Below are 12,399 nucleotides of genomic sequence, written 5' to 3'. Positions count from 1 at the left end.
CATGTGTTTGGAGAGTGGCGTCTCCACGGACCCCAGCCACGTGGGCCACCATACCCGCACGCAGGGGGCACCTACTTTAGTAGGTGCTTGGTGAGTGGCGTCACTACGAACCCCGAGCCATGTGGGTTCGCCCACCCACGTCTGATTGTGCGTGGCGTACCCGTGTCCGGAGAAAAGGGGATCCTTGCGGTTGAGCTGAACCCGGGGTACGTTAGGACCCTTCAGGGCCCCCCGGGCAAGGCAATACACTGCTTCGGCCCCCGCTTTTCGTAGACGGGTGTCCTGGCTTGGCCCGACCAGGATGATTCAGTCCCAGTCGCCTTTCTCTACCTCTCCTTTCTATACCTTTCTACTTCTCCTCTTCCTTCTTATTTAACTTCTTTGGCGTCAAGGGCTAATCTTGGGTGGTGACAGATACCCTCGTCCAGATCCACACTTGATTATAGTTTCCCGGCAGCACTGTTAGCGTAACGTCTCCAGCCAAGCCCTTCTTGTTATGGCGCGTTACCTAACCCCTTGTTGGGCTCGGTGGTGGGCGGTGCACCGCGGATTCTGAACACTTTCCGCCTCTTATGGCTCCCTCCCTGTCTAAACCCGGTTCCAGGCAGCCATCCAAACGGCACTGCCCGGATTAAGTCACTGCCAAAGCACCAGAAGTAGACCACTTTGTCAAGTTTTTTGTCGTTCATTCTGAAGACGATCAACGCCCTGTCGCCAAGCTGTCTCCGTTCATTGTTGCAAAAGTTCTTGAGCACTTGATCGGACCCTCCTACCAAGCAAAAAAGCTGCATTCTGGGGACCATCTTGTAAAGGTCACCACACAAGTGCAAAGTGAGGTCATTCAAAAAATGAAAAGTACCGTCGATACCTCCGTCACGGTAACGCCGCACAGGACGTTGAACACTGTACGTGGTGTCATCTCTGAAGAAGACCTCCTAGGTGTAAGCGAGGATGACATCCTTGAAGGCCTACAAAACTCGGGTGTCACTGCAGTAAAGCGGATTATACTTCGCCGCGAGGGTCAGGAGATACCCTCAAAACATCTTATTCTTTCTTTTGAACGGCATAGTCTTCCAGCATCAGTGAAAGCAGGCTACCTGAACTGCCGTGTCCGCCCTTATGTGCCGAACCCCCAAAGGTGTTTCAGGTGCCAACGTTTCGGGCATGGGTCTAGGAGCTGCCGTGGAAAAGAAATCTGCGCCAAGTGTGGCAGCAACGAACATGTTGCAGACATCTGTGAAAACACTGTGTGCTGCTCCAACTGCAAGGGCACCCATGCAGCGTACTTCCGTGTTTGTCAACTGTGGAAGCAGGAGAAAGAGATCTTAAGTTTGAAGGCTAAAGAGAACATTTTATCTTGAGGCCAAGAAACGCTGGTCCTTTCTTGCACAAGGCTCGTACGCCGACGTGGCGCGCCGGGGTCCTGCGCCACGTATGGAGTTGAGGGCAACCCAGGTCTTGCTCGAAGACCTGGCTGCCGCCCTCAGGACCCCAAGGCCTACCCAGGGGCAGCGGGCTCCCTCTCTTTGCGGAGAGGGTTTGCCAGCTGCTCCCACGTCCCAAGACAGGCCAGCGCCTGCTGCGCCTGTACAGTCTGCACGGTCTCCTACCAGGGAGAAAAAGCGAGGCTCCCGGCCTCACTCCCTGGAGCGACCGCCAGCAACCAAGGAGCTGCATGGTCCTCACGCAGCTTCTGCAACACAAAAGGAGGCGGAGCATATGGACGGCGTTAAATCCCTTCCAAGTACATCTGCCACACTCCCGTCAGGTTCTGGTCGCGGCCGCGGGTTAGGTTCTTGCAGCTCAAGCCGTCAAGCAAGCCTGCTTGCGGAGCTCAGGAGAGCGGGGCTCCTGCCCCGCTCTCCTGAGCTCTGTCCACCTCCCCATCGACCTCTGGGTCTGACCAGGAGGAGATGGAGTGGCAGAATCCGAAGACCAAACAAAAAACTAAAAAAACCTGTGATCCCTCTGAAGTGATTACACTTCTTTCACTCTTCACCCGTGTGTTCGTAATTTTATATCTTTATAATGGTTTCACTGCTAATGCAGTGGAACTGTCGAGGGCTCCTAAGTAACCTAGATGATGTGGAGTTTTTGTTGGAGGAACACAAGCCACCTGCGCTTTGCTTGCAGGAGACTCATTTAAACCACAGTCATACCAACTTTCTCAGACGGTACCAGGTATTCCGGAAGGTTCGTCCGTGCTCAGTCAGTTTTTCTGAAGGAGTTGCGGTGGTACTCCCGAAAGAAGCGCCCTGTGTACAGGTTCCGCTGTCTACCTCACTGGAAGCAGCGGCTGTACGCGGCTCATGCTTCACACAGCTCTGACAGTGTGCTGTTTTCACTCACCACTATCCTTTACTTTGAAATCCTCAGATTTTAATTCTTTTTTAGACCAGCTTCCTGAGCCATTCATTTTGATGGGCGATTTTAATTCTCATAACCCTCTATGGGGGAGCACACGTCGTGACATCCGAGGGAAAATTATTGAGACTGCCTTATTCTCGCGAACACTTTGTCTTTTTAATACTGGTGACCCTACCTTTTCTAGCCGTCAACACTTTTCTTCATCATGCATTGGTCTCTCTATTGGGACTGCCGCACTTTTTCCTAACTTTTCATGGCTTGTGGATCCTAACCCATTTCCCCAATATTTTAAAGTGCACTGCTCCTTCTTCCTCTATCATGACGCGTTCGCCACGCTGGAAAGTAGACCAGGCAGACTGGGCCATGTTTGAAAGTTCATCTGAGGTTAACCCTGAAACCTTAGTTGGCTGGGATGTGCATGATGCCTGAAAATTCCTGCCTCTATAGTTGAGGCAGCTCATAAAGCTATTCCGCAGTCTTCTACACGCCTTCCTGTTAAGCCGAAACCTTGGTGGACTAAGGAGTGCAGCGAGACTCGGAAAAAACAAAATTGTTCATGGGATGTGCTACGCCGGTACCCGACGCATCCAAATGCCTTAAAGGGCAACTCCGGCCAAAACTCAAAATGAATTAAATTACTGGTATAGCTTTAGTGACACAAAATACGACCCCAGCCAAAATTTCACGTCCGTAGGACTCCGCATTCTCAACTAATGCCGATAATAAAAACGCGACCCGCCGCGAGCCGCTGCTCCTTAGCGGGCGGCCAGCGGGTTGCCGATCGCTAAAGCAACATTGGGCCGTGATGTCAACGTCGTCCTCTTTTTTTCCTCCGTTCCGGACGGGCGCACGGCGCAGACGTCGCGCGCGCTTCTTTGTGCCGCTATTACCGCTACTTCGGCTTGTAATTGCGTGTTTAGCCGTTGCTTTTACCTGTAGCCCGCGTAGCTTCGGTATAGCTTCTTGTTTATTTGCTTGTGAGGACTTCTAGACCCGTTTTAGCGAGCAACTCGGTGCGTCCAAGACTGCGCAGCTGTTCCTCGAAAGATGCCGAGTACAACTTAAAGCGCTGTAGGCTGCTCAAACAAGCCGCTGCGCAACCCGGAGGTGCTTTTTCACAAGTTTCCAACGGATCGGAAATTGGAGAAGGTGTGGGTGAACGATGTTCGACGAGTGGACTTTGGAAAGCCTTGGACGTCGACCCCCAGATCGAAGCTCTGCTCCGATCATATTTCGCCGGAGAGTTACGAACGAAACCTACAGGTGTTGGTTGCATGTGGCTTGTCAGCGAAGGCGTCGAGGCTTAAAAAGGATGCCGTGCCGTCGCTCTTTGCCCATCGTACATGTACAGAAAAGGTAAACATGATAAAAGTATCCTGATCAATAAATAAAACAGTCATTGTTAAGTGCAGTGTTGAAGATTGAGCATTCACGCTCCATTGAATGTCTGTTGAATGGGGAATGGTGGGCATGTAGAGTACAACCACTAACTAGCTCCAAACACTGAAGTTTGTAATGAAAACGAAAACAATGTTCTGCTTTGCGTCACTGCTTGTTTACTACGCAATCTCGTGCGTAGTATTCAGGCCCGTAACGACTACTAGCGAACAGCCGGCGCGTGAAGCTCATGCGATATAAACATTCGCCTCCCAATCGTTCGAACCCGTTACGCAGCAGTATTAATTAACATTGCGCTTGTGAATACCACAAGGGACTTTAAAGAAATCGAGAAAGTTCGGATTTGTAAGTTAGGACTCCTAATTTGCCCGAGTTCGGCTGGAGGTAAATATAATATTTAAAAATGCAAAAAACAAAACAAAAAACACTTGCCTTAGTCAGAAGTTACGAAGGAAAACTTAAAATCCTATGTATTCTAATAAAAAAAATTGTTGTGGGTGGGGGTGGGAATGCGGAAGGGAAAGAAAGTGTTCTCACCTTGCTAACGTTCTCTGTTTTCCTTTATCACCCACAAACACTTTTGCTAGCTTTGAGAAGAAAATGACTGCCCAAAGAACTTTTTTTTTTTAGTGCGGCTAGTTTTTTTTTTTATTTGTACAAAGATTCACTACTTGGACGAACTCATGTGGTGAATTAGTGTCGTAGCTTACAAATTCGGCCTTTACGCGCCTGAGGAAAAAATAACGAAAAAACAGACGTCTACAGCTTGACACACGTCTGTGCGGTTGTCGCGGAAAGCGCCGGAGAGCCTCAAAGCTTCGTATCTGGGACTGACCCGCCGCGCGAAAGCGCCAGCACTGTACGTCACTGGCAGCGCGGCGTAGAGCAACGCCGCTCCATCCACGGAGCCCCGATGACAATTTAGGCCTAGCGACGAGTGCGGGAGACCGCACGCACGCCGCCGACAGCTGCCGAGTACGGCACCGAACGAGTTCACTCGTTTTCCAGTTGCTAGCTTTTGGGTATACAAGCAACGAGTACGGCACGGCATAGCGCACGCGCGGCGGCGGCCGCCGAGTACGCCACCGAACGAGTTGACGGGTTTTCCAGTCGCTAGCTTTTGGGTATACGCACTAACTCTTGCTACATATGCTAGATAACTACCGCGTATACAGAATTTAAAAAAAAAAATCAGCTTACCTTCTATCTTTAGACGGCTAGCGCAACAGAGGTAGGTGCCGCTTGGACTGCGTACTCGCTGAAGGAGAACGATCTTGGCGTCACGTCCACATAACGGCTGATTTCCAGTGTTGCCGGAACCTCGAGCGGCTAGTTACGGTTTCGTCGGCCGCGCCCCAAACAAAACTTTGAGACGTCGATATTTTTAAAACTACGCACAATAACGAGAAAAAAATTACACCTTGCAATTCAGGGGCGCTAACTGCACTAAAAACAGCCATAATCCCAAAATCGAAAGTATGGACCGGAGTTGCCCTTTAAAGGGATACTGAAGCGAAACTTGAAATACACCTATTATGGTCAGAAATAGGTTCAATATGATCAATGATATTCATAAATCATAATCGCGCGTTTGTATTTTGAACGGATGGCTATATTTTTCACCCTAATGGGCCCGATTGGGCGCGCGCTCAAAAATCGGCCATCGGAGAGCGCGATGCGCCTTGGGATATTGGGCGCATTCGTGACGTCACTTGTGCCAGTCGGGAAAGGCTACGGCGTGAATGTTGTGGTTACGAGCGTTGCCACTTGGTGGCGCGTCGACGATTTACGACCTGTGACAACGTGGCCGTTTGAGATGTGCAAGGGCTGCACGCACGCTGCACCACGGGACCACGGCAAGTCGGCAACCACGGCAGTACTGACAAAACCAGCTCTGAGGCCGGATTCTCAAAGCGAATTCACGACGAAAAAAGTGCGTACGACAAATTTGAGAGAAAACCCGTGCTCTCGAAACGAAATTGTCGTAACCTTTGCGCAGGTACGACAGAATCCTACGACAGCTCCGAAGCTGTCTTACGCACTTTTTACGATCAAATCAACAAGGCCGACAGCGTCGCTCAGTTACTTGGTATCGGCCACCAACGGACATTTATTTTTCTTCGTGCTCTTCTCGTGCGTCCCGACTTCAACCAGCAAGAAAAAAGGAAGGAGTACTTAAAACAGACCACGACGATCAAGAACGCAGGATCCACAAACACACGAGAAGAGCTACAACAGCCACGATTCTGCCGACCGAGCGAGCTCGGCAGAATATAGTAGGCCTAGCAGCAACATCGACTCGGCGCACCGTTGCTCCGGCGGTCCTTGGCCAAGACCGTCTGTCCATGACCGGCTGGCCTGCTGAATGGAATATGCCCGCGCGACCCTTGGGACCCTTACCGGATGAGTAGTTTGATCCCTGAACTAAATTTCAGAGGTCAATATTTTCCCCTTGTCATCTCGATCTCCTTGTTTTCCGAGACAGCGGTGACGAACGCTGTCGTCGAAAAGGGACTCTCATTGATTCTATCTCCTTGTTTTGTGTGATATAGAGCTCAAATAAACGCCATACGGATTACCTTGGCAACTCGGTATGTACACTCTGTTATTAGTATGCCATTTTTATTCTGACTCGACGCTACGTCAGTGTCGAGCTATAGCAGTTCGTGGGAGCTACGCGATGTCGGTCTAACCTTTCTTTGAAGAGTGTCATGTCAGTATCGAGTTGCAATCGTAAAAGATCGGTCCAGAAGCGCTTACCGAAACGCGGTCTAACAGAGCGAATCCAGCACTTCGATCAAACGCGCGTGTCCGCTCCGAGTGTGAACAGGTATTTGGCATTTGCGTGGCTCTTGCTGACACCCTCGTAGTTCAAACATATCCTTTTTAACGTCGGCTTGCAGCTCGCGACTCGCAGCAACTAATACCGGCCGTGCCAGAAGCATGCTCGGGCCGTGTCGTGCAAAGAGCCGCAACGAGAACGAGCTCACTGTGGCCAACTACGCTTTGGCTTTCTCCGCCAAGGCTTTGCAAACGCGTTCAGGCCTAGGCGAATTCTGCCGGCACGCCGTATTGCCGCAGAACGGCGCTGCTATTTTGGCACAAGTGATGTCACGAGAACTTCCCCCCATCCACCAGATGAGAATTTGAAATCGTTTAATTATGTTTAAAATTAGTTCTCCTGTGTTTTACAGCGCAATATTTATATTTCCGAGGTGGTGCCTGTCCCTAGCCCATATTTATGCAACAAGATCGGCGCTAAAATTTCGTTTCACTACCCCTTTAAGGTCCATACGCACATTCGCGTTTGAACGCGTTTGAGTGCGTTGCGGAGTCCTTGCGGCCTGGCGCGGTCGCTTGCGGAGCGACGCGCGCCTTCCCGCAACGCTCGGTAGCGCGACGCACTCAACTTTCCGAAAGTTGCGGTGCGTTCGGGTGCGTTCGACCAATCAGAAGCCGAAAGAGGAGAGGAGGCGACGTGTTCGCTCGCCCCACTCGGACGACTCGGCGAGACGTATCCGGTTCGCCGTTCGCAGTGCTTGCTTTTCCGTTTTGGGGAGCGACGGGGACTGTATTTTCCAAGGCTGAAATGGTTCAAGCTTGACAAAACGTCGGGGAAGCCGGCGAGATTGTCCCAAGATCGAACACTTCGACGCTGTCGCCGTGCGCCGCCATGTTGCCTTGGATTTCGCTTACTATTGGTGAGCCACTAGCGACGATAGCGCGTTCTTATTGGCTCTTGACTGCGGTTGACTGCGTGTCAACGCAACTGTGCGTACAAGTTTGGCGCAAGCCGTCTTCGCAACGCAACGCGTCCGCTTGCCGCTACGGAACACACCGCGCTCAAACGCGAATGTGCGTATGGGCCTTTAGCCTTCAAACAGGCTCGAGCGAAGGCTCGATATGTTCGTCGTCAATCCAAAAAGACGACATGGAAGAAATACACCTCCTCCATTAATAGTCACACCAGTCTAAAAGTTGTCTGGGAAAAAGTGCATAAGATTAATGGGGATTCTCGAGCCTTCTCCATACCGCTTTTTGTTCTGCCAGGTGGTGTACTGCCTAGTTTTGAGCAGCAGGCCAATATTCTAAAAGAGCACTTTGCGTCTGTATCGGGTTCATCGCATTACTCGGCTGCATTTTTAAAGCATAAAAGTGTTATAGAAAAGAAGAGAATAAATTGCTCTGGAGGGCTAGAGAACCCTATAATAGACCATTTACTTTTCGAGAGTTACAGGCAGCTTTAAATAAAAGTAAAAGTACCTTCCCAGGACCAGATCGGATTCACTACTGTATGCTCAAGCATTTGAATTCCAATACCCTGCAAGCGCTTTTAAACTTCTTTAACCAAATCTGGCGAAAAGGTGTCTCTCAGATTCTTGGAAAAGAACCGAGGTTATCCCACTCCTCAAACAAGGAAAAGATCCATCATTACCCTCAAGTTACCGACTCATAGCCCTCACCAGTTCCTCGGTGAAAACATTTGAACGGATGGTAAACTCAAGATTGGTCTATTGTAGCGTTAGATACACTGGCCGAGGTTGAGCAGTCTCGCGTGGCCCTCATAATGAGCCGTGCTCATTATGCGGAGATCGCGGCGGCGGCGGAGCTCCGCATAATAAGCACGGCGCACGGCGCCGCGCGCTAAGCAGAATGAGCACGCATAATGAGTACGGCTCATTATGAGAGACACGTACGGGAAGCCGCCGCCGCGCGCTCCGCCGCCGCCGCGCCCACCTCGCCCGCCTCGCCGGTCTGCGCATTCCAGAGGAGTGACGTCATAGCCGCGGCAGACGCACTGGCGCCGCCGGTTGCCCAGCTGTGCGCCTCCGCTGCGCAGTAGTCAAGTCTGACGCTGCACCGGAGCCGCTTGAGAGCGCCTCTCATTTTGTGCGCATAAGCTCAGGCTACGTATATCCTGGCATAGCCGAGCTAAGCCACCGCAATTTTTTTCTAGAGGAAAATAATCCCCTCGATATGTTTCAGTGCGGTGTCCGTGCTCACAGATGGATCACGGTGGATCACCTAGTCAGACTCGAGAAAACTATTCGTGAGGCTTTTGTTTATAGACAGCAAAGTGTCTTTTGTAGCGTGAGCTACACTGGCCGAGGTTGAGCAGTTTCGCGTGGCTCGCATAATGAGCCGTGCTCCGTGTTGCGCAAGCACGAGGAGCAGTGACATCACACGGCGCACAGCTGGCGCGCCAGCAAGGAGGATAGAAGGGTAGGAGAGGGCATGACGACAGCCACGTAGCCTCCACAAGCCATGCTCCCTTGACACCTCGCCTCTTTCTCATTTTCCTCCTTACTCTCCTCACTTACCAGGGTAACGTGACCAGATCACGTGACCGTAGCTAGCCTTTGTCTAGCCATGTGGTACTAGAATACACCACAGCCTAGCTTTCGATCTGATCACACCTACCGGACGGAGCGCGCAAGCCTGCAAGGAGTCCTTCTGCAATCAACCATCCATCTCACACGTGACATGTCACGCACACCAATTGCCAGAGAGATCTACGATCACGTTGGCCACAACATCGTTTAAACTTTTAATGACTAGGCTTCACCAATATTGCAACGTGCCCTCTCCTATTACTTCCAACCTCCTTGCGCGCTGGAGCCGCCGCCGCCGCGCGCTCCGCCGCCACCGCGCGCGCCTCAGCGGTCCTCGCATTTCAGAGGCGTGACGTCATAGCCGCGACAGACGCGAGCAGACGCCGTGGGGAGCTATACAGACTCTAGTTTACGCCCGTGGGGTGTACACACCGCGACACTGTTAGCGCGGACACGACATCGGCGCATTTTCGCATTTGACTTCTAAATAGTGTCTGCGAGCGCGATATTTTATCGGTTACATTATAGTACGAAATTAACTCTTTCCGTAGTAATGAGAACTTGGATAGCATCCCTTGGTTTCAAAGAGAAAAAACTGGAAAAACCGGCGGTCGCTTGTTCGCGCTAACAGTGTCGCGCTCTGTACATGATGGAACGCTAGGACGCCGCTTCACGTCACCATTAAATGGTCGCGTCTCGCGGACCGTCGAGTGTAGTTGCAGCTTTCGGTGCCTTGTCAGCTTACAGGTGAATGGAGTGCACATACACTTTTTCTCTTGAATACAATACTCTATTTTTAACTGGACTACCATAATACGGGCATTTGAGAACTGAAACGTGTTGCAGAACATTTCTGAAAAATATCAAAATTGTTTGCATTGTTTTCTGGATAAGTGTACGGAAAAAGTAGAAAGTAATTTGTAACGTAACGAGTGAAGTAATCTGTTACTTTCCGCGAAAGTAATTTGTAACAATAATCCATTACGTTTCTGGTTCGGTAATTTGTAATTTAATCCCTTACATTTTTCAAGCAACGAGCACAAGTCTGCTTCTGGGCTGGGCAGCTACTCTGGATGTCCAAAAGCTGGCCTTCATGGAGCTGTCCTTTTCACTCGGTATTGACAGGAGAGTGGACGGTATGCGTGTTTTAGGCCAATCGTGTTTCCGGTTAGAGTCACGCGACACCTCCTTCTCTCTTTTTCTCTCCCTCCCTAAGCTGAAAACGTGGTAGAAAATGCGCACTCGCCGGACCAGTAAACCGTAGGCTTTTTATCGATTGACTCCACTCTCTGTGCGCATGAAACGGCAGGAGTGTGATTACTTGGTTTGACGTATGACGCATTAGCCGTTGCCAATCGCGGAAGGCCTGCTTGCGGACCAAGTTTCGCGTGTAGTGCGGCCCGCGGGGCTGCTGTGGATTTCGCTTCTATGGTAAATGGTATCTCGATCTAAAAGTCCTACCCGTGTGTAGGCAACAAGCAATTTCTTCAAAAAAGCCCAAGACATTCTTGTGATGCGTTAAGTGCTCGGTTAGGCAAATGACAGCTTGTGCTACATCGTGGTGAGTCTTCACTGATCCCTTCCTTCTCCTTGTGTTTGAGTGGTGGTTCTGCAGTGCCCGTGTCGAGAGAGAGAGAGAGAGAGAGGTGACGCGAGAGAAGTAGGGGAGGTTGTTCTAGCGGGAATGCTTTACTGGTCCCCCTTAAAAGAAAGTAGAGAGAAAGGAAAGAAAGGGGGAAAAAGGAAAGGGGAAAGGAAAATAGAGAAAAATAAAATAAAGATGTGGACGCGTTGAGTGTTAATGTCGAGTTATATTACAGGCGATTGGCGACACCGGATTCGTCGAGAAAGTTCAGTAGCAGGTGTTGAATTATTTGGCGGCGACGGGCTGAACCACTTGAATATATTATGTCCTCGTCGTCTGGATCACAAAGTCCAATTCTGGCGAGCTTGGTAACGAACCGGTGATGTGGATCGCTATATTCTTCGCAGTTGAAGAGGGCGTGGCAAATGTTTTCTTCCTCGTTGCAGTTCGGACACTGGGAGCTCTTTGTTGCAGATATTTTAAAAAGAAGCGCATTTGTAAATGCACTTCTGCTGCGTATTCTTATGAGGAGAATGCTCTTCTTTCTTATGAGACCCTTTCTGAAGCATGGCTGATGTTTGTAGTATATGGTCGGAGCAAGTTCAGTTATGTACTTCTTGATGAACTTTCGCGTCGCCTTGAGATCTGTTCGACTGGGAATAGTGCACGGCAGTCCATGTGCCGCTCCTGCTAGTTTATTGGCTTCGTAATTACCAAACAATCCCACATGTGAAGGCACCCATGGAAACACAAAGTTGAAACCAGAATTATGTAACTGCTTTAATGTAAGTTGTATGGTGGCCGTCGTTTTGTCCATGGAGTCAGGATTAGCTAGGCGCTGAAGGCCCGCTCTTGAATCGGTGACCAGCACTACAGTTTGTGGGGTATACGAGGTAATGTAGTTGAGTACTTTCTCAATGGCCTAAAGCTCTGCCGACCACCGCTTGAAAACGGCCGCTCCATGTCATGTTCTCCTTTGGTATAACAAAGGCCGTGGTGGCGCTGCAGGTTCCAAAGTGAACGGAGTCATCGGTATATACCTGTAGAGCTCCTGGGTATTTTGAGGAAAGGACCAGGGTTGGGCAGAAATACTCCAAAATGTATTTGGAAATACAAATACTGGGATACATTAAAACAGAAGCTAAAATACAGATACTAAAATATATCTCTAAAAATGTATCGCGATACGTATCGGAAATACATCTTAAGTAGAGGCAAAAAGTATTTGGAAATACAAATACAGGAATACATTTTCGGGAGGACAGAAATACAAATACAGAAATACTGATACTGCAATACATTTTTCAAATTTGTTTGAGACGCCCACTAAGCTGAAGCTTGAAGTGGGAGTTTTTGATCCCAAAATTACTTTCCCGTAGGCTTGGCACTTTGCCTTGAAGGTAGTGGTTTCGGACGACGAGGAGTCTTTAGTAGGCTCAAGAAAACGTCCCATCAAGGACTGACCGCGGTCCCTTCCCTGACATCCTGTCTGTCTGAGGAGGGATGCGAAAAGACTTCGGCCTCCAAATAAATTCTGTCACCCTGAATTTCATCAAAACGTCACCACGCCCCTGTCCAATAAGGACGCCCCTGTCAACATTGATCACATGACGTCACGGTGGAATGAACTGGTATTCTTTATCTGTAGGTGTGGCCTTGAACATGAAACTTTAGCACGCTGCTGTGTGAAAGGATAATGCGTACTTTCGTAGTAGA

Source organism: Ixodes scapularis, unplaced genomic scaffold (genome assembly GCF_016920785.2).
Source record: "Ixodes scapularis isolate PalLabHiFi unplaced genomic scaffold, ASM1692078v2 PGA_scaffold1__304_contigs__length_218370807, whole genome shotgun sequence".
NCBI lineage: Eukaryota > Metazoa > Arthropoda > Arachnida > Ixodida > Ixodidae > Ixodes > Ixodes scapularis.
Note: the sequence above shows the minus strand (reverse complement) of the source record.